Raw genomic sequence first — 19,534 nt, 5'->3', positions numbered from 1 at the left:
GTTGTTTGCTTGCTCATTTATTTATTCCCTTTTGTTACCCTTGTTTTATTGTTGTAGTTATCATTGTTGTTATTGATATCCTTGTTGTTGGATAGGACAGAGAGAAATTAAGAGAGAAGGGGAGACGGGAAGAGAAAGATAGACACCCTGCAGACCTGCTTCACTGCTTGTGAAGCGACTCCCCTGCAGGTGGGGAGCCAGGGCTCAAACTGGGATCCTTACACTGGTCTTTGTGCTTTGCTCCACCTGTGCTTAACCTGCTGCGCTACTGCCCGATTCCTTGTTGTTTGCTTTTTTTGTTTTATAGGTAGAGACAAATGAGAGAGGCAAAGAGAGTGAGAAGAGATCACAGCACCAAAGCTTTCTCCAAGGTGGTGGGAGCTGGGCTCAAAACAGTGTCACACACATGGCAAAGCAGCACACTATTCAGGTGAGCTATTTTTCATACCCTCAAGGTCTTCTCAGTACTTGCTAGTATGTGGAAGTTGTGCTAGCTACTCTGGGAAGCAACTAGCTCCTTTTTTCTTTTTCTTTTTTGTTATTAGCAAAACTTCACTGTTCTGGCTTTATTTTTTTTCTGGAGAGAGAAAGAGAGAGACAAAGAGAATAGCACCAAAGCTTCATTTAGTGCTGTAGGGTCTGGGCTCCAGCCTGGGTCATGCACACAGCAAAGTAGGTACTCTATCCAGATGAGATGTTTTCCTGGACCTCTCCTATTTTATTTTTGGGGGGTGCCCAAAGGAAGATACAGAAAGGAGCCTGATTTCAGGGGTGATGTGCCCCCCTCACCAGCCTTCCTGAAGGAGGAGGAAGAAGAGGAGGAGGAAGAGCAGGACTACTTGTGCGGACTGTCTGTTGTGTCTTAAGTTTTGGTATGAATAGAGGGGAGAAGGCAGGGTAAGGATAGCACAGGAGGGAAGCACTCAGACGAGAGAGGGGTTCCCTGTCTCAGAGGGGCAGCACCCAGTGGGGTGGCCAGGGATCAGAGAGCAGGTCAGTGACATTGCTCACGTGGATAATGTGCTGCTTTGCCATGTGTGTGACCCAGGTTCAAGCCAGGCTCCCAGCACATTGAAGGAAGCTTCAGTGCTGTGGTCTCCTTCTGTTTCTGTCTGCTCTGTCTCTATTTAAAAAAAAATCCAGCAAGAGCAGATGGTGTCCCTTGTTGTACCTGGGCTACCAGATGCATGGGATCCTTTCCTAGCAGCTTCACTTTAATGGGAGTTTCAGTTGCCTTTCTGCTCAGACCTGCAGCCTCCTCTCTGTGAGAATTCTTTTTGCCTCCAGTGCCCTTAACTGATGGCCAAGAGCTTTCAGTTCTAGTAAGAGCATCAGATTTCTTTCAGAGAGGCCATGGGGGTGGACATAACTCCTCCATCTGAGCTGTGGTGTTCCTTTCTGGTATGGGGATTGAACCTAGGGCCTCCTGCTTGGCAAGGTGCCTGCCCTATGAATGAATCATCTTCTGACCCTTTCCACCTTTTTTCTTTTTAAAAAATATTTAAAAAATTTTTTATTTAATTTTTGGATAGAGACAGAAATTGAGAGGAGAGATAGGTACATAGATAAATAAATAGATTGATGGATTGATAAACATCTGCAGCACTGCATTCACTGTTGGTGAAGCTTCCCCCCTTTAAGGTGGGCAGCAGTGGCTTGAACCCAGGCTGTTGTACACTGTAACATGTGTGCTCAGCCAGATACACTACTACTCAGGCACTCCTCCTGCTCCTCTTCCTCCAACTCACCACCAGGATTACTGCAGGGGCTCAGTGCCTGCCTTGCTCTGCTTCTCCCAATGGCCCTTTTCCATCTTTCCCCTTTCCTTTACGTAAGAGTGAGAGATGGAAGAGAGATCTGCAGCACTGCCCCACTGCTTGCGAGCCACACCCCAGGCACTTTCATTTGAGGACCAGGGGCTTGGACCCTGGTGGGTGAACATGGTACATATGTGTTCTATAGTGTAAGCCACCACCTGGACGCCTGAGGTTCTGCTGGCAGCTGGCATGCTGCACGGCCTGTGAGGACCAAATCTCGGGGCTGGGTGGTGGATGCTTCTGGGACTTTCTACCACAGGCTAAGACTTGTGCTCTGCATTTCCCTAGACAGGTGCCCAGTTGCTGCTGGCCCGTTCCCCATCTCTCTGTAGAGAAAAATCTATCACTGACTGAAAAGCCTTGCCTGTAGTGAAGCACAGAGGGGTCCTGGCACACTCCACCATCTTGCTCATGTGCAGAAGGTTGCAATGGCTCTCCTGGACACCTAGCGATCTGGAGCTCCCAGTAGACTTGCAGAAAGGTATGCCCACATACTCAGTGCAGCCAGAACAGGACGTCTTGGGGAGGAGAGGAAGGAAGAGAAGCAAGGAGGTACAGACAGCCTTAATCCTGCCCTGGCTTCCTCCTCTGTCTACCTGGACTTCTTAGAGGAGCCAAGCACTTCTTTCTGAGCTTTTGTTCCCCCACAGGTCTTGGGCTTTCACTGCCCAGTGGAATACACCTGTTCACATTTAACCACTGGGCTGCATTGCCTGTGTGTTCCCAGAGCCCAGGGAAGACCTAGTAAGGGGTGTGTGTGTGTTCACTGCTCCCCACATGATCACAGAACAAATGCACAAAGGAGGGAGGAAGTGCCCCTCAGCCTGAGGCTCCCCCATAGAATGAGCTGCCTCAAGGATGACTCCCTTTAGAGAATTCAGACTCCTTTGGGATGCAGCAGACAATCAGCACAAGTGCACGGGGCTGACACAAAGAGGTTCTGGGTTCAAGTCCCAGCGACACTAATAGAGCCGAGCAGTGCTCCAGTAAAACAAACAAATAAAAACAAAACCACCATATGGATATATAAAATATCTGTAAGGACTTGATGACTGTTAAGGCCCAGGTTTGATATCTGGCACGAACCTATGCCAGAATGGAGCAGTGTCTGATCTCCTCTCTCTTCCCTTTCACACAAAGAAAGTCTTTAGTACAGCACACACATTACCATGTACAAAGCCTTGGGTTCAAGCCCCTGGCCCCCACCTGTGGGGGTGGAGTGGGGGCAAGTCTCTGGGAGTAGTGAAGCAATGCTACAAGTGTCTCTTTCTCCCTCTCTTTCTCTCTCTGTTGCTCACCTTCTATTAAAATTTTTTTTAAAGTTCTCAAACAATGTTAATAAGCGTTTTACCTCTCGATTTGCATTTCCTCTTACCTAAAAATAATCATCTCAGATAAATCCCATTCATGGATTATGCTTGTTACCAAGTGCCTTCACAGATAAGCATTTATTTTGTTAACTATGAAAAGATGGAAACTTCTACATAAAATAATCCTTTTAAAAATGTCGTTAAGTTGATTATTAAGTGTAACAACATCATTATTATGCCTATCAAAAAATCTGTGTAGCAGAATTGAAAACATTCAACAAATGTTCAACATCAGGTCACCACAAATCATGCCTTAAAATTCGTTCTCTGAACTACAAAGAAGACCTGAAAATTGTTTGAAAAGTAGAAAATCTCTAGTGTAGATGTTTTTCTGTAATCACCTTTCAATTAATCTAGAAATGAGTAACAAAAAAAAAAATCAAAGAATGAAGGTAGTTATGGCAACCTCAAAGTTCCCCTAAATAAACTTTAGAGTCTGGCCTATAGAGAATTGGATTTCTATAGAAAGTGATTAATAGACTCCATGAAAAAAATCCAGAGAGAAGTGTTTTTGTTAAGTCAGATTCTGTCCATGAATTGAAAATTCTTGATCATTGGTTAAGAATTTGAGAGGCAAAAAATTAAAAAAAAATAAAAGGATAACAAACTCCTCCAAGTCTCCAGCCAGTAAGTTGCAGGTCTAAGAAAAGGGTAAGCAAGTACCCTAAATAAATCAGAAAAATAACAAAACCCCATACCGCACAGCTTAGGAAATACTGACAGTGAAAACAATCCTTGCCCCAAACCTATAGAATAGAGCCAGTGCTGCAGAAATAGGAAGACTGACAGCACCTTTTACTGGACCAAGATCAAAAGTATGTGGGTATGAATCTACCATGCAAGCATCTAGCTTTAAAAAAAAAAAAAGGAGAGAGAAGTGGACAAAAACACAAACAAGCGAAGCAGAGTAGTGGAGATAATCCTGTGACCAAATGTTAGAACTCAGAACATCTGAAGACTTGATATAAGTATCAATAAAGTTGATGAGAGGTCATTTAACACAAAAAATGGAAAGTGATGATGGAAAGCCAAAGACATAGATGAAGATGCCTTTTCTGTGCTACCTTCCAGAATGCCTAGAGGGAGCTGGAGTCCCTGTGTAAACCCCCACCCCCACCCCCTCCACTCAGGGAGTGACGGGTGACAGTCTGTTTCCCTGGGGGCCAGAAATGGGATGTTTCTAGAGAGGCTACAGGGTGGCTGGCCCAGGCTGCTGTGGTTCTGCACAGCTGGCTTCCCTACAGGGCTGCAGAGGTGCAGAGCTGCAGAGCTGCCTTGATTCAGAAACCAATCTTTAAAAAGTGAAATGGCAGATCTTGGGTTCAACGGCTTCCCTAGGTGGGGCTGCTGTGACAGTCTGGGGTGGGCCGACCCCTGGTACACACTTGTGGATGCACGGGGGTGAACCAATGAGCAAAAGACAAAGCCATTGCTGGAGGACCTTGGAGATGACATATAGCCCAGTGACCTCTGTAGGTGACCCTCCTAGCTCCTCTTAAAAACAAAGATACAATAATAACAAAAAATACAGAGAAAAAGCAGCAGCTTCTGGGGGTCCTATGATAGTGCCCCATTTCACAAACCACAAGGCCTAAATTTCAGCACACCCCTGTGATTTAATAATGATTTACAAACTATAATAGGTGTATAACTTTGCACCTTTCCTACCACCAGAGTTCTGTGTCTCCACTGCCTCCATTGGAAGCTATAACAGCTCTCCTAAGGTTGCAGATATTGGTTAACTATTATTTCTATAGCTATCTGTCTATATTTGTATATATTTGCCCAAACTCCTTTCTTTTCTTCCTATCCAAGTCATACTTACACCTATTCAAGTGTTCCTTCCTTTTTTCTCTTCTCTCTCTGGGTCTGATGGAGCTCTCTGTTCGTCTTCCCCTATCATTTCTCCCCTGCTGGGAGTAAAAAAATTCTTTTTGGGGTGCAGAAGATAGGAGGTCAGACTTCTACAATTGTTTCTTTGCTGGACATAAGCAAAGGTCGATCCATACCCCCAGCCCAAGCAGAGTCTTTAAAAAAATTTTTTTTGCTTATTGGACAGAAACAGAAATTGAGGGTAGGGGAGATAGAGAGGGAGAGAAACAGACATCTGCAGCCTGCTTCACCCCTGGGGAAACATTTCTGCTGGAGCTGGAGGCCTTGAACCTGAGTCCTTTTCATTGTAATACATGTGCTCAACCAGGTGCACAGCTGCCCAGCCCCTCCAAGCCAAGTTCTTAATTACTTTGCTCCAAATGGACTTTGTATCTCTTCAAACTCAGTGGTCCCACCATCTGTCCAGAATTACTCAAGCCACCCAAGGATCTTTCCAAGATTCCAGTCTCACCTCCCACTTCATACCCAATCTACTCCAGCACAGTTCCTGTATAGATGAGGTTCTCCCTCTTTCCCTCTTCCTCTCCTTTCCTCTCTCCCCTGCTCCTTCCCTCCCTCTGCTCTGTCCCTGGGCCCCCCTACTTCCCTCTTCCTGCTCTTTCTTTCCTCGTGCCCACACCCACCCTCCTTCCCCGGTTTCCTTTGTCTCTTTATCCCACTATCCTCCTGGTTACACCTTCCCCAGTGCTATCCTGTCAGAGTGGTCAGCAAATCCAGACTGCCTTTCCCAGGCCTGGCAGCCCTCTTCCCACCCCAACTCCCAGCAGCACCTAGCTTTGCACCTACTTCAAGACACATCTAACCCCTCCCCAGCAATGAGCACCTGCACAACTTCTCAGGGAATTTTTCTCAGTCTGACTGATTTCAGCTTACAGAGCCTTGCCTCTCTGACCCAGTGGATGTCCACCCTCGCCTTTCACTCCATTGCCCCCTCACCCCTGCACTGTGTTAATATTGTCAGCAGATGAGGTACCCAGTGGGCTCAGGGTGAGGTATGTCTACACACTGGTGGGAGTGGTTAGACTAAGAGGCTCATTGCCTTTCCTTCTTAACCTGCAACCTCCACTAGGCTTTGGGCTCACTTCCTCTCTTAGTAGGTGCACCCTGGTACTTTTGTCAAGGAGAAAGATTCCATTCCCAGTTTGGAGACTGGCCATAGGGCTGCTGTGTCAAGCAGTTCTGGGCTTGGCATTGATCTTAGGGAGGCCACTAGCCTTTCCACAATGGTATTACTTCTCCTCCCACCCACCACCCATCCTCACCGACTCTTTATTTAGTTTTTTTTGCAAAAACTTGCTTTCTTCTGGCCCTACCCTCAATTCCCTCTAGACCTGCCTATTTTTGTGATTAGGAAAAACTGAGTGGACATCTAGGCTGAAGGGGAAATTGCGAGGTCAAAAGACAGAAGAGAGGAAGGAAAGGCATGGATACTCTGCAGTTAGCCCAGCGACTAAACTTCTCCAGGGCAGGAAGCAAGGAGAGACATGTCTTGTCAGGGTGGTCCCTAGAGCCAGGGGCCAACATGGTGGTTGGAGCCTGTGGATGTGGCCCTGGTCCTGAATACTTGCCTGCCACCCACTGGTTGTGGGGAGGGAAAGATTGCCAGTCAGTGAGACAGAGCATCTTCCAAAACTCCTCTGCACACCACTACTTCCCCCATTTCTCTTTGGGGAGACAGGGTAGGGGCAAGGGGTGGATCTCAGAAACAAGATGTGGAGGCCGCCTTTGGAGTGAGGTGTGAGAAGGTTATTTAGACTGCAGTGAAAAGGGGATCTTTGGTGGCACACCTGGTTAAACACACTTGTTACCATCCTCAAGGACCTGGCTTCTAGCTCCCACTCCCCACCTGCAGGGCGAACAACTTCGAAAGTAGTGAAGCAGGTCTGCAGGTGTCTCTCTTTTCCTCTCCCTCACTATCTCCCCTTCCCAATTTCTCCCTGTCCTAGCAAATAAATTAGAAAAAATAAAAATAAAAAAGGCGAAACAATGGCTGCCATGAGCAATGGCTTTGTAATGCTGGTACTGAGCCCCAGAGATAACCCTGGTGGCAAAAAAAATAAAAATTAAAAAGAACTGTAGGTGGATTAGGGCCATTTCCTCCTGCTCATTTTCACTGTTATCTCCCCTTCCCAATCCTGGAGGGAAAGTTTCAACCCAGGCTGTCCAGGCAGGCCCCTGCCTGTGGGGGCTGTGCTAAGCCCTGTGAGCCCATGTGTTAACTATGGGTGCCGTCTCCAGGCAGATTCTCCCTGGGACTCAAGTCGCTCAGGAAACTGGGTGACTGTGGTGTCCTCAATATGGAAGGCTGACCATTCTCAGTGCCATTTGGGGGTGGGGGGGACCAAGTGGTCACTGTTTGAGGGTCACCAGGAAACCAGCCCCTGACACACTTCTCACTGACCCAATACCTGATATGGGTGTCTTCTGCAACTGAGGGGTAGGAGGGGGACTCTCAAGCCTTGTTCCCTTATGGGCAGTGGGTCCCTAAGCCGTGTGTGTGTGTGTGTGTGTGTGTGTGTGTGTGTGTGCTCGCACACATGTGCAGCACTGTGTGCAGAGGGTGCAGGAACCTGGGGCTGGCAGTGCCTGCCTACCACACCTGCCTTCATTAGGTGCACTCACTGCCCTCCAGGGCCCAGGCTCAGACCCATAGGTGCTGAGAAGGCCCAGGAGGGGCTTTAGATGCTGGATTCCTGGCAAGGGGTGGCACCCAAGTTCTCAGGTCAGGCTCCCCCCTCACCACTGCCACCCTCACCCCCTCACCCCCTCACCACCCCTTTACCCCACCACTTCTTGGGCTCCCACCTTTCTGGATGGGTCCTTTCTCCTACTCGTGGTCCCCTCTGTCTGCAGATGGAGGCCAGCAGGGGTGTGGGTATGTGTGCAGGATGCAGGTATGTGTGCAGTTGCCTTCCCAGGCCTCCCCCCATGCCAGCCTGAACAGCCCCTTTGAGCTGTGGGAGCCTGGGGCCAGGTGGGGCCATGGCCACACTCTAAGAACAGGCCTGTCAGTCCTGTGTCCTTTAGGAGCAGACGTGTGCTCACCAGGCTTCCCCCACAGCCACTGGGAAGGGTGGGCTGTCCCAGGCCCTGGGCAAAGGCCTGCATGTCTTTTGCCTGCCTCCAGGTTGTGGCAGGAGCTGCCACTGAGGGGACAGATACCTCCCTTCTCTGCACCCCATCCTATACCATCCTTTAGTGGGGCACTGAGGGGGGACCCTATTTTGCAGAATGGTGTTGAAACACACAGTCAAGCACTTCCACCACCTTCTTTGGCAGGAAAGACAATTATGTGTGCTTTTGTGTTAGTGGTGTGCACAAACCCTTTGTGAGGAATGTGGGCACAGTTCTTTCAGGAAAAGTAAGTGGAGCTAGGGGGCTTGCCACCTCCCAGTTGGGGGACACAGGGCACAGCCCCACCAGGGGACATTCTGGAAGCTCTTCTGGGCTGAAGAGGGCACTCGAGTCAGGACTGTTAGGGGCACACAGGTGGGTGGGGTGTTCTCCAGAGCCCCAAGATCAGAAGAGAAAGCCTTCACCTTTTTCGGAACAGATAGCTTGTAGAAGCCTGAGAGATGGAGGGAGGGAATGTGTTCTAAATAGTTGTCTCTTGGTTTTTAAAGCATCTATGTATGGGGTGGTGGTGGTGGTGGTGGTGGTGGTTTCCAACACAGGGTAATCTCTGGGAGATTTCTTATTTCCTCTATACCCTTTTTCTGTCACCCCTCAAGCCATAGCATGATTTCACACCTCCAGAACCTTTGCTTGCTGCTGTTCCCACTGTTGGGGAATCTCCTTCTGCAGGGGTTCCTCCCATACCCAGTGGTCAAATTCCTACTTAACCTCCAAAACCCAGCTCAGACAACACTTCCCTTGGGGGGCCTCCCATCCCTGGCACACAGGCCCCTCCCCAATGATGCCACACCTTCTTCACCTACATGCTGATGGAAATGTCAGCTCCAGTGTCTCTCTTCCCTTCTAGACAGTAAATTTTGGGAATAGTGCTGACTTCACAGACTCAAGACATCTGACAGGTGCTTAGCTTAGTGCTGTTCACCTCTTCACTTGCCTTACTCTCTACACCTTTTTGGAGAAGACACTCTAAGTTTCAGGGCACATGCTTGCACACTCCCACCTTTTTTTCTAGAAGCTACTTGTTAGAAACTTGTTAGAAATGGCTCTGTTGTCCCCTTTAGTTCTCAGACTTTCTGGGCATAGAACCCCTGTGACATCTGAAATTATGAAGGATGCCAAAGAGTTTTTTGATTATGCAGGTTATAGCTATGAACTGTTGCTGTTCTAGAAAACAAAATCTAACTTAAAAAACAAAAAGAAACTGTTCTCTTCAATTAATACCAAGTCCATCACAGGTCAGAAGATAGTTTTGAGAGAAGAGGGATGTCACTCGGTGGCACTACTGAGTGAACAGAGGAGTGCCAGGGATCCTCAACTCTGGCATCGTCAACATCTTGGCCTCATTAATGCTTTGCTGCAGGAGGCTATGCTTTGTGTCACAGTGTGTCCAGAAATCTGTCTGGTCTCCACCAACAAGACTTTAGTAATGCCCCTTCTTTCAGCTATGATCAACAGGCTTCCTACTTTCCCGTTTGGCTGGAGCAGACAACCTGGCATGGTTGAGAAGCACTGTTTCATAGTTCTGCAAATCTTTTTACTGTCATGGGTCAGAGGAGATACCTAGATTATTGCACCTGCTTATGTTTCTATGTCACACTTTACTGGAAGAGGGTTAAACATTTTACTTGATTTTTAAAATAACTGTTCAAGATTGTCTAAGGTACTTACTACATCAAAGTAGACTAGTGGCAACTTCATAAAGGCTAGCTGTCATGTAGAGTCCTGAGTCATATGCATGAATGGGCCTTACTCTGTTATGCTAAACTAATCTAGTTTATCTCAAACTTTTTGGGTGGCTATTTGAACCATGGGAGCATCTGTAATATAATATATGAAGTTTTAAAATTTTTTTTGGAAAATATTTATGTGTAAATGTTGAGGTATCCCAATATAGAAAAAGAAATCACATTTGTTGATGAAGCTCTTTACTAGAAAAATTTTTATGTGCTAGGAAGTTTTCAAGGTCACAATGGCCTATGTGGACAGAAGTCCTCCTCCAAAATTGTAATTCCTTCTTGAAAACTCATTATTGGTAAAAAGCATCATCCAAACCAAACCAAACCAAACCAAACCAAACCAAACCAAACCAAACCAAACCAATCAGAACAAAACCATGAACTGTTTGCCTGAAAATAGCTAGCTTACTTTTTCTTAAAATTTTGTTTTTTCTTGGCTTGGTGGGGTCATGGGGTGGGGAAGACTACTAAAATCTGTAGCTTTGTAGACTATGTTTTTTATTTAGCAATTAATATTGATTTACAAAGTTACATGTCAACAAGGGGTATAATTCCACACCATTCCCACCACCAGAGTTCTGAGTCCTCAGTCCCTTCATTGCAAACCACTGCAGTTCTCCCAAGGTTGTAGACGTGGTTTAACTGTCATCTGTGTGACTATCTGTCTAGATTTGTACATAATTGACCCCATTTTCTTCCACATCCAATCCTCTCTTCCCCTTCAAGCCACACATAACCCTATTACTACATTCAAATATCTCTCCCCTTTTCGTCTTCTCTCTCTGGGACCTGGTGGAGCTGGAGTTCAGAGCTCTCTTTTCCTTTTTCCTCCTATCACTTCTCCCCTACTGGGAGTATGGATCAAAGCTGTTTTTGGAGTGCAGGAGGTAGGAATTCTGGCATCTGTAATTGCTTTGCTGGATTTGGGCATAGGCAGGTTTATCCATACCCCCAGCCTATTTCTATCTTTCCCTAGTGAGGTAGGACCCTGAGGAGGTGAGGTTCCAGGACACATTGGTGAGGTCATCTTCACAGAAGTCAAGGTGGAATCATGGCAGCATCTGCAACTTGGTGTCTGGAAGGTGGGAGGACATAAAGTAAGACAAAATGGTTAATGAACAAGAACCACAAAACAAAACAAAACAAAACAAAACAAACAAATAAAAAAATGGGAACAGAGCAGAAGAGATGAAGGATCTTTGGCTGGAAGAAAGATAGGAAGTCCATCCTAGGCATGTTTCTAGGGGCCCATGACTACGATAGTTTTTACTTGAGTTTGACAGCTAGCATGAAGTTGTATAAAAACATTGTCTAAGAAAATGGTGTCAGAGTAGAGAAAAGGGCTAGAGAGTTGGATTAGGGCAGAGAGTAGCTCCCATTGTTGAAAATATTCTGTGGCTAGAATTAACTTCCATCCACCTGACTCAGGCATATATGTAGCACCAGAGCCTGTGTAACCTCTGAGTCCCTGTTGGTCTCAGCTTGCAGCTCATGGTCAGCTGGGAACAGTGCAGGCTGCGCTCATTTCAAGACCAATTCTCCTCAAATAGCAGGACGGTACCCCAGCCTCCCTTTGGAGGCCTTACCATAGCTGCTCTATGGTGAGGGCAAGTAGACAAGATTCTTCAAGTACTAACCCTGCCCCCTGTGAAAAGTGCTTACTGAACCTGTGACTCAGTCCCACAAGTGCTTCTTCTCAGAGAACCAGCTTCCTTTGTTCTTCATCCCATGAGCACTTTCTTCTTTAACTGGCAGTCATCAAAGATCTGTGGGCAGAGGCCTAGGCCAATACTGAACAAAGTCACAAAGTCCCCAGTGACTGTGGTATGAGGAACTTCCTAAGTGAGGCTGGCTCTGGGCTGCTGGGACACTATGGTAGGCTCAGCCACAGAGGGCCAGGCCATGTCTTAGCCTGATTGTGAAAACAACTTTGTTCCCACCGACTCCTGTGCACGTATGCATGGCTACTTTCCAGTCCTGAGAGAACTGTAATGCAAGGTACTAGTGACAAATCCAGAGTGTGGCAGGGCCCTGGGGGGTATTCTGGCCTTGTGCATGGGTTTAGTGGGGAGAATGTGTGGCTCCAGAGTGGAGGGGAGCTGGCCGGCCCCAGAGTCTCACTCTGCTGCAGGAACAGACCTGGAACCCAGGCCTTCTGACTTCCAATCTAGTGCTCTTTTCTTCTGAGATCAGACGAGATCGGGCATGTTCAGGATGGTATGGCTGTGGACACTAGTGCTCTTTCCCATGGCATCTCTCAGTCTCAGGTGCATGGTGGTGGTGGTGGGTGGTGATGATGACAGTAAGCTGGCTCCAGGTGCCTCCGTGCAGGTTGACATGGTGGTGAGGGCTCTGACAGAGCAGACCCCATTGAGCTGGTCTACTGAGATGGCAACCTGTTCTGTTCCACTTCATCAGGCCTCATCTCAACCACTGATATCTTCTATACCCCTGCCTGCATCTTTACTCGTTTTAGAGATGCCTCTGGAACTCTTTCCTTGGGAACTGCCTTGACACAGCAGCATTGGAACTATTGCTTCTGCTCCCAGCCCTGATCCACTTGGATTAATCATGCCTTCTGGCATGCCATGGTCATTTTCTCTGCCTGGCTATTTGGGGAGTGGGCAAAGTAGACATGGCCCCGCTAGTGTCCCTGCTGGCAATGGCTCTGCCCAGCACCTCTTCCCAGAGACTTCCTAGGTTGCTTCTTTCACAGAGAAGTTGTCAGTCCTCCTTGGCCTTCAGATGGCTGGGCTGAGGAAATGGGGGCCTTTTCTCTCCTCTCTGTGGCATTCCATTAGCAGTGCAGGGGCAGGTGAGGGGGAGAGAACTGGCTCCCTGGTGAAATGCCAAGAATGCATGTAAAGTCTGGGGAGGCTCTACCAGACAGGGCCAGGATCCGGGCTGCAGTGTGCCCTCCTGCTCCACACCACAGGCTGGCTAGGCTTGGAGCCACTCCTGGCTGGTGGTGGGCAGCCCTCTGAGCCTTCCACTGATTGTTGAAGGCTAAGAGTAGGATGGCAGCTGGGTGGCCTGGGGACACCTTGTTTTGCAGACTCAGGAGAAGGGCCCTCTGTCCTCCAGATCTCTCCTGCATGGCTACCTCATCAGGTGTCCCCACTCTAATCTCCCAGGATGGCAGAGCTCTGGGCCACCAGACTGGTCTGTCGCTGGGGCTGTGGAGAGCAGAGGGCAGGGGGTGGGGGTGGCAGGGACTAGAGGAGAAGTACAACCTTAGTCCCGACCACTCTGGGAAAGTTGAGGCAGCTGTGAGATGTGCAGAGGGTTGAGACACAGGAGCCAGGTAGGGAGGGAGGGCTGGCTATCGGAAGGTGCTCAGAGGACACCAGGTTCCAAGAATATCGACAGAAAAAAAAAACTCAGGACCTCAACCCAAAGGAAAAAAACAAAACAAAACAAACAAACAAACAACAGCAAAAAACCCTGCCTGCTCAAAGTTTACAACCCACCAAGGGAGAAAAGGTAAAACCCCTTTGGGATGGGTGAATGAGGACAGAGCATGCCTGGGTTGCTACAGCCTATGCCTCAGTAACTCCCCCTGTAGGTGGGCCTGGCACATGGCAGCTGGCTTCTGTGGGCTGGGGGAAACTATAAGTGGATGGGGAGTGGTGCTGGGCTGCCCAATCCTTCTGGTCAGCCCTTGCAGAACCCAAGGCCCTGGGTGCTGGCTGCTGCTGGTGGGGTGGGGTGGGGGGGGTCTGTGAGGGATGAAAGACATGTTTTCTAACCCCAGAGGCCTTGTTCTTGCTGTGAGAGGACAGTGGAGACTAAAGAGCAGGGGGCCTAGGCGGGGTAGGGGGTGGGGAAGACGCTGGGCCTAGGCCCATGGCACCCCAGATGTCACCAGGCCTGGTCCAACTGCCTCCCACCCCTCCCATTGGACCCCAGAACTTGGGGGGATGTCCTGAGACTTAGCCACTCTAGCCCATCCCCCACACCTCTCACCCTGATGTAAGTGCCCTGTTGCTGGCTCCTTCATGCTCCTGTGTTCCCTACCAAAATCCTGTGGGCTCCTCACAGGGATAGCACTCTGCCCCACCCCCATAAAACAAGGGTGAGCCCAGCTTCCCCCAGAGCCGGGTCAAGGGCTTGCAGGGGTGTGGTAGGAGGAGCAAGGAGGAATCTCTCTCAGGTATCAAGAAGCAGTGATAGGCCTTGGCTGCCACCTTGGGTAATGGGGGCTTATTGTAAGGATATGTGAAGAAGTCCAGATTACCAAAATCACTGCCTGGCCTCCAATTTCTTCTGCCTCCCTGAGAGGGGTAGGAGGGTGGGCGTGACTGGGCAGCAGAGCCTGTCCCTAGCAAGTCCCCGTCCCCCACCCACACACACAGCACTGTCCTGTCTGCCTGTGGTCACCCTTGGCTCAGATGCTAGTCCCTGGTCCCAAGCTGTGTGTGGAGGCTGCTTCCCGGGGCCAGGGACCATCCAGACTCAGGCCTCGTCTAGACTGTGTGCCACCCAGCCACAAAGCCGCACACCTCTCTCTGCTCATGTGGACCTGTCCCTGCAGGTAACAAGGACCTCAGCACCCCAGCCACCCCCATGCTCCAGCACGGGGTTCTCAGCTGCTCCTGAACCAAGGGCCTATATCGCTGCTCCCCCCCCACTCCCTGCTGGCTTCTCAGCTGGTTTAGGGTTGGTTTGTCAAGTGCCCCCACCACTTGCCTGGCCAGACCTTCTGTGGGCCAAGGCAGGGACAGAAAGAGGGATGAGGCTGCCACTCCACTTTCCTCAGAGACATTCATTTCTCACTTCAGAGGGGAAGCCTGTGGGGGTCTGCTGGAAATCGCCCCTCTTAATGCAGGACTGTGCTGTGCTAAAGCTCCTTACGGCAGTAGGGCTGGGGGTGGGAGTTAGGGACGGGTCCCAAGGAGGGGCTCCTGGCCTACCACTGAGGCCAGTAAGGGACTAGCTCACTTCAGGGGACTGCAAGATGAACATGGAGGCCAGCAAAGAGTGAAGACCCCTGTGATATGGGGCATACAGGAATTCACAGATATCTGCACAATGTCTGTGTGGCATCGGGTCATGTTTCCATGACCCTGAGAGTCTGAGCTGAAAACCTCCCTCTACCTCCCTGTTCCCCCAAGCTGTCATATATTTAGCCTTAGATTGAGTCACTACTCAGCCTTAAGTGTCCAGCATTCTGTCAGCATTTGTGTAACAGCCTGTTATGGTATCAAAGAAAGACCCCCTACCGCAGGAAGGGGCTCAGAACTTTGGGGTGCGCACCTCTCTGAGCCTGGTGCACCAAAGAAACTTTGTTTTTCCTGAACCCCGGTGTCACATCTCTTGTGTCTGCCAATTTGTGGTCTACACCTGAGGGGGTGAAGATATGAGGATGGGACCCTCAGAGTGAGCTGGTGGGAAGGTGGCACTGCCCTTACCTCTTCCCCCTCCCAGTCCCCACCCCATCCTCGCCACCCTGAACAAAGATTCTTGCTGTCACTTAGCTGTGGCTGGCTGGGGTGGGGAGGAGGAGTTGGCGCATCGAGTCCAGTGTTGCGTTTGAGGGTCCTGGCTGTGAACTGCAGCCTCCGGGCAGAGAGAGGACAGCCTACTCTTAGATCCCTGTGCTTACTGAGGGCCTGCCATATCTTAGCCCCCAGCACCTCTCCTGGCTGGAGAGGGATGGGGACCTTGGGCCTGCAGGGGTCAGTCTGCTGGGTGTCCTCCATTGCTCTGTGATTAACGTCCAGACCAAAGGAGGTAAGAGGGTGGGCTGGACCCTTCTTGTGCAGCTGCGGCAACTCCAGCCTCCAAGGGGCTAGGTGACATCTCCAAGGGTGTCCAAGGGAGCTCCTTCCCAGCTCCCTTCCAGCAGGTATGCGGGCACTGGGCTGGGGCTCTGGGGCCAGAGGAGAAAGCCTGGACCTGCTGTTCCTGTCCAGTTCTGTTTCTTGCTAGCTATGTGACATAGTGGGTGGCCCTTAGCCTCTCTGAGCCTGTTTCCTCATCTGTAAAATGAGGATAATAAGCCCTACCTTGCAGCAAGAGTGAGGAGGAGGAGGAAGAGGAGGAAGACTCTATGAACTGTCCTGTCAGCTCTTGCCTGTTGCCACACTGTCTCCTGCTGTAGCCTCACTTCCCAGTGACCACAGAAAAGGAATTCCAGGGACTTCCGGAACCTCTGAAGCTACACAAAAAACTCCATCACCTGAGGATGTGTGGGCCTGAATTCAGTGTCCTGAGGGATTGGGTGTTTGGTCTAACTACTCCCTGATTCTTAGGCCATCTTTTCCTTGAGATGGTCCTTATGGAGGTGTCCAGGGGGTTAGGAGACATGACCCCAGATATGAGGTGACTATAGAGGGTGAGTGGCAGGGTGTGGAGCTACTGTGGTCTGGATGCTGGGGACTGGATGCTAAAGAACTAACCCAAGTTGGAAGCATTATCTCTGCTCCTGCCTCCCACCCCCCCAACAACAACAAAAAAGCAACTCTGAGTGAGACAGAGAGGTGGGGGAAAGACTGTCATCAGAAAGAATCAGAACCCTTTGAGTAGGGAAAGTAGGTGAACGACAGAACAGAAGCCATGTTTGGCTTCTTCAAGTCAGAGCAGTTGCTCTGAAGCAACAGGACAGAGCTGCTATTTTCTTAGGGTTCCTGCTCCAGCAGCACAGGGATGGGGGGTGGTTGTGGTGCTGGGAGGGGGCACTGGCTTCCCAGGCAGAGCCTGCCATGAGAACACAAGCCCAGAGAAATAGGTCCTGAGCTCTGGGCCACAGCCAGTATTAGAGAACAAAGGGTACTCCCAAGTCTTCTTGACAAGGGTGCGAGGGGTGGGGGCACATACCGTCTCATGAAGACGACACTCCACTGGGTGTCATTGCTTCTCCAGTATCTGAGGACATCGTGTGCAGGGGCTGGTGGAGGCCCTGGGCTTCTTTGGGGGGGCGCATTAGAGACAGGCCTATCTGGGCTTATAACACAAGCTACAAGTTTCAACTCCTGACTCCAGTTTCTGGAGAGCACACTGGTCACTCCTGACACCCCAATCAAGCTCCCCCCACCCTGGGCCCTGAGTTCATCCTTACTGCATCAAAACAACCCCCCCCCAACAACCTCATATGTTTTCAATGGAGCCTCTAGAAGCATGAGACAGAATAATGTCGAAAACCAATACAGAAAAGAAGAAAATAAAAATCACCTGCAATCCCATCACCCAGACTTCAGGACCATAAAGTGTTTGTCTCTCCCAGCCAGCACCCCCACCCCCTTTTGCAGTGTTCTTTTGGGGTGTGGGGCTCTGAGCCCCAGTTTAGAAATAGGTGTTGTCAGCTCACAAAATCTTCTAATTGCTCTCACAGGTTGCTGGCAGGGGGAGGATTCATCTACTTGGCCAAGAAAGAGGCAGGTCCCTCATTATAAGCAGTGATGGGGCTGGCCACAGAGCCTTGTCACAGCCATTGGTCCCTGGGACTCCTGACTCAGCTCAGATGGGGGTGGAAAGATAAGTTCCATAAAGAGGGTGGACACTTAGGCTGTCCTAGGTGTCCTCCGTCAGGACCATGCATGACAGACAGAGTCATCCAGACTGTGCCTGGGCTCTGGGAACACAATCCAAACAGCAACCAATTGGGAGAGAGGATGAGAACATGTGAGCAAGTGCAGCTTTTTCTTTGAGCTGATTAGAAATTTGGACTCAACAATCTCTCCTCCCTCTTTCTGCCATTATCTTTATCCCCCTGAACTTCAGGCCCTCAGCCTTCTCAGAGAGAGAGAGAGAGAGAGAGAGAGAGAGAGATATTACAACACTCACTTGCTTGGCAAATGAAAAACTCAATGTCTGTTTTAGGCTGCCTCTGGGCATCTTTTCCATCCTGTGGAGCTCAGCCCCCTAATCTCACCGAGGCTCCCCTTGGGGTTGTCACCTAGTCCCCTTTGCCTGGGCCCATTACAGGAGGCTGTCTCAGGTCCCCCTGGGGGAGAGTCTTGCCACTGGACGCAAGGGGTTCGATTTGCAAGCCCCTTGGTAGATGCCTGCCCACCTATCCCTCCAGCTGGGCATCTCCAAATCTTTGTGTGCATAGAGAGTAGGCAGTCAGTCACTGCCTCCCCTGGGGCTGGGGTCACTCTTTCAGTTCTCGTCCTTCAGTCAGATACCTCTGCTCCCTTAACTTCCCTGGGCACAGTAGTTTGGTGGCTCAGAGCCTGCTTGGGGAGGATGGGGGTGCCAAGGATGCTAGGGTCCAGTTACAAGACACTCACTATGGGGAGAGGGTGGCTGGGGCTGGAAGCCCTGTGCTCCTCCTTTCTGAGTGGGTAGCACTCAATTTCAATTCAAAGGTGACAAGGTCTCAGTTTTCTGGATGTGGGAACTCCTGAGAAGACAGCCCAGCCCTACAGAGGGAGATCTCCTAGCTGCTCCGTCAGTACCCAGCTGAGCTCTCCTGAGCTCACATCTCCTGTGCTCTCCTACTGCACATTTCTAACTGGGCTTCCTTGAACCCTCTCTACCTGCAAGTTTATGCTGACAACACACCAAAGGTTTGCTCTCCCCCTCCCAAATTACATCTGGCAGATAAAAGGCACCTGGTGGGGGTGCGGTGCTCAGGTAAAAAATCCAGGAAGAGGGAAGAAGGAAAGATCTGGGGATGGCTTGCTCCCTCCCCTGCATTGCCACTCTGGTGGCTACTTTGGAGCTGGCATTGGGATCAGAGTTCCAGAGGCTGCCTCAGTTATGGCTTCTCTCTGCCCTCTCTCTGTGCCAGTATTGTGCCAGTATATTTAGATGCTGCCACTTCAAACAGAACTGTTTCTCCTGTTCCTCTGGGAGTTTAAGATGGATGTGTTTTCCCCTTTCTGTGGTTCCTCTTTCTCACTTGGATCCTGTGGGTGCTGCAGTGAGTGCTTAGTCTAGTCCCTTCACTAAACAGGAGGGGAATGAGACACGGACAAGTGGTTAACCCAGGTCATAGCTCTACATCTTCCTTATGATACCCTTGGGAGACATAGCTCATTGGACAGCAGGCTTTGGGCAATTTAGCTAAGGTCTGGCTGAGAAATTGGCAGAGCAAATATATATATGTCTCCCTTTAAAGGATTAAGAGTAACTTCATGAACATACAGCTCCTGCCACTCTTAGGAATCCACATGGGCTGATGGACCTCATTAGTTTCTAGTTGTGATTTTCAAAAGCCCAGGGGAGACCAGAGAATTGCTTCCCCTCAGATATGTAGACGGCTTGTGGGCTGCCCAAGGCCACCTAGATTTTTTGAGCACTTGGTCCTCTGGCTGTTGGCAGTGACATAATTCAAGTTGATGGAAAGGAAAAGGAGAAAGGAAATTATAGAAGCCAAAACATTCATTGAGCATTAACTATACTTCTGACATTTGATCCAACATTATCCCCATTTTACAGTTGAGGAAATTGAGGTTTAGAGAGGTTAAGTAATCTGCCTGCAGTCTTACACCTAGTTAAGAAGAGGCACCAGGACTCAGACTTAGGGCTTGCTTGTTTCAGGGCCCAGGCTTGCCCATGGCTCACGGGGCAGTGCTGAGTGAAGTTGACTTCTAAATGGCCACACTCAAGAATGACTATTACCATGCTGCTCTGG

Source organism: Erinaceus europaeus, chromosome 4 (genome assembly GCF_950295315.1).
Source record: "Erinaceus europaeus chromosome 4, mEriEur2.1, whole genome shotgun sequence".
In the NCBI taxonomy this organism is placed as follows: Eukaryota; Metazoa; Chordata; class Mammalia; order Eulipotyphla; family Erinaceidae; genus Erinaceus; species Erinaceus europaeus.
The sequence above is the reverse complement of the archived record's forward strand: the minus strand, read 5'-3'. Positions refer to the sequence as shown.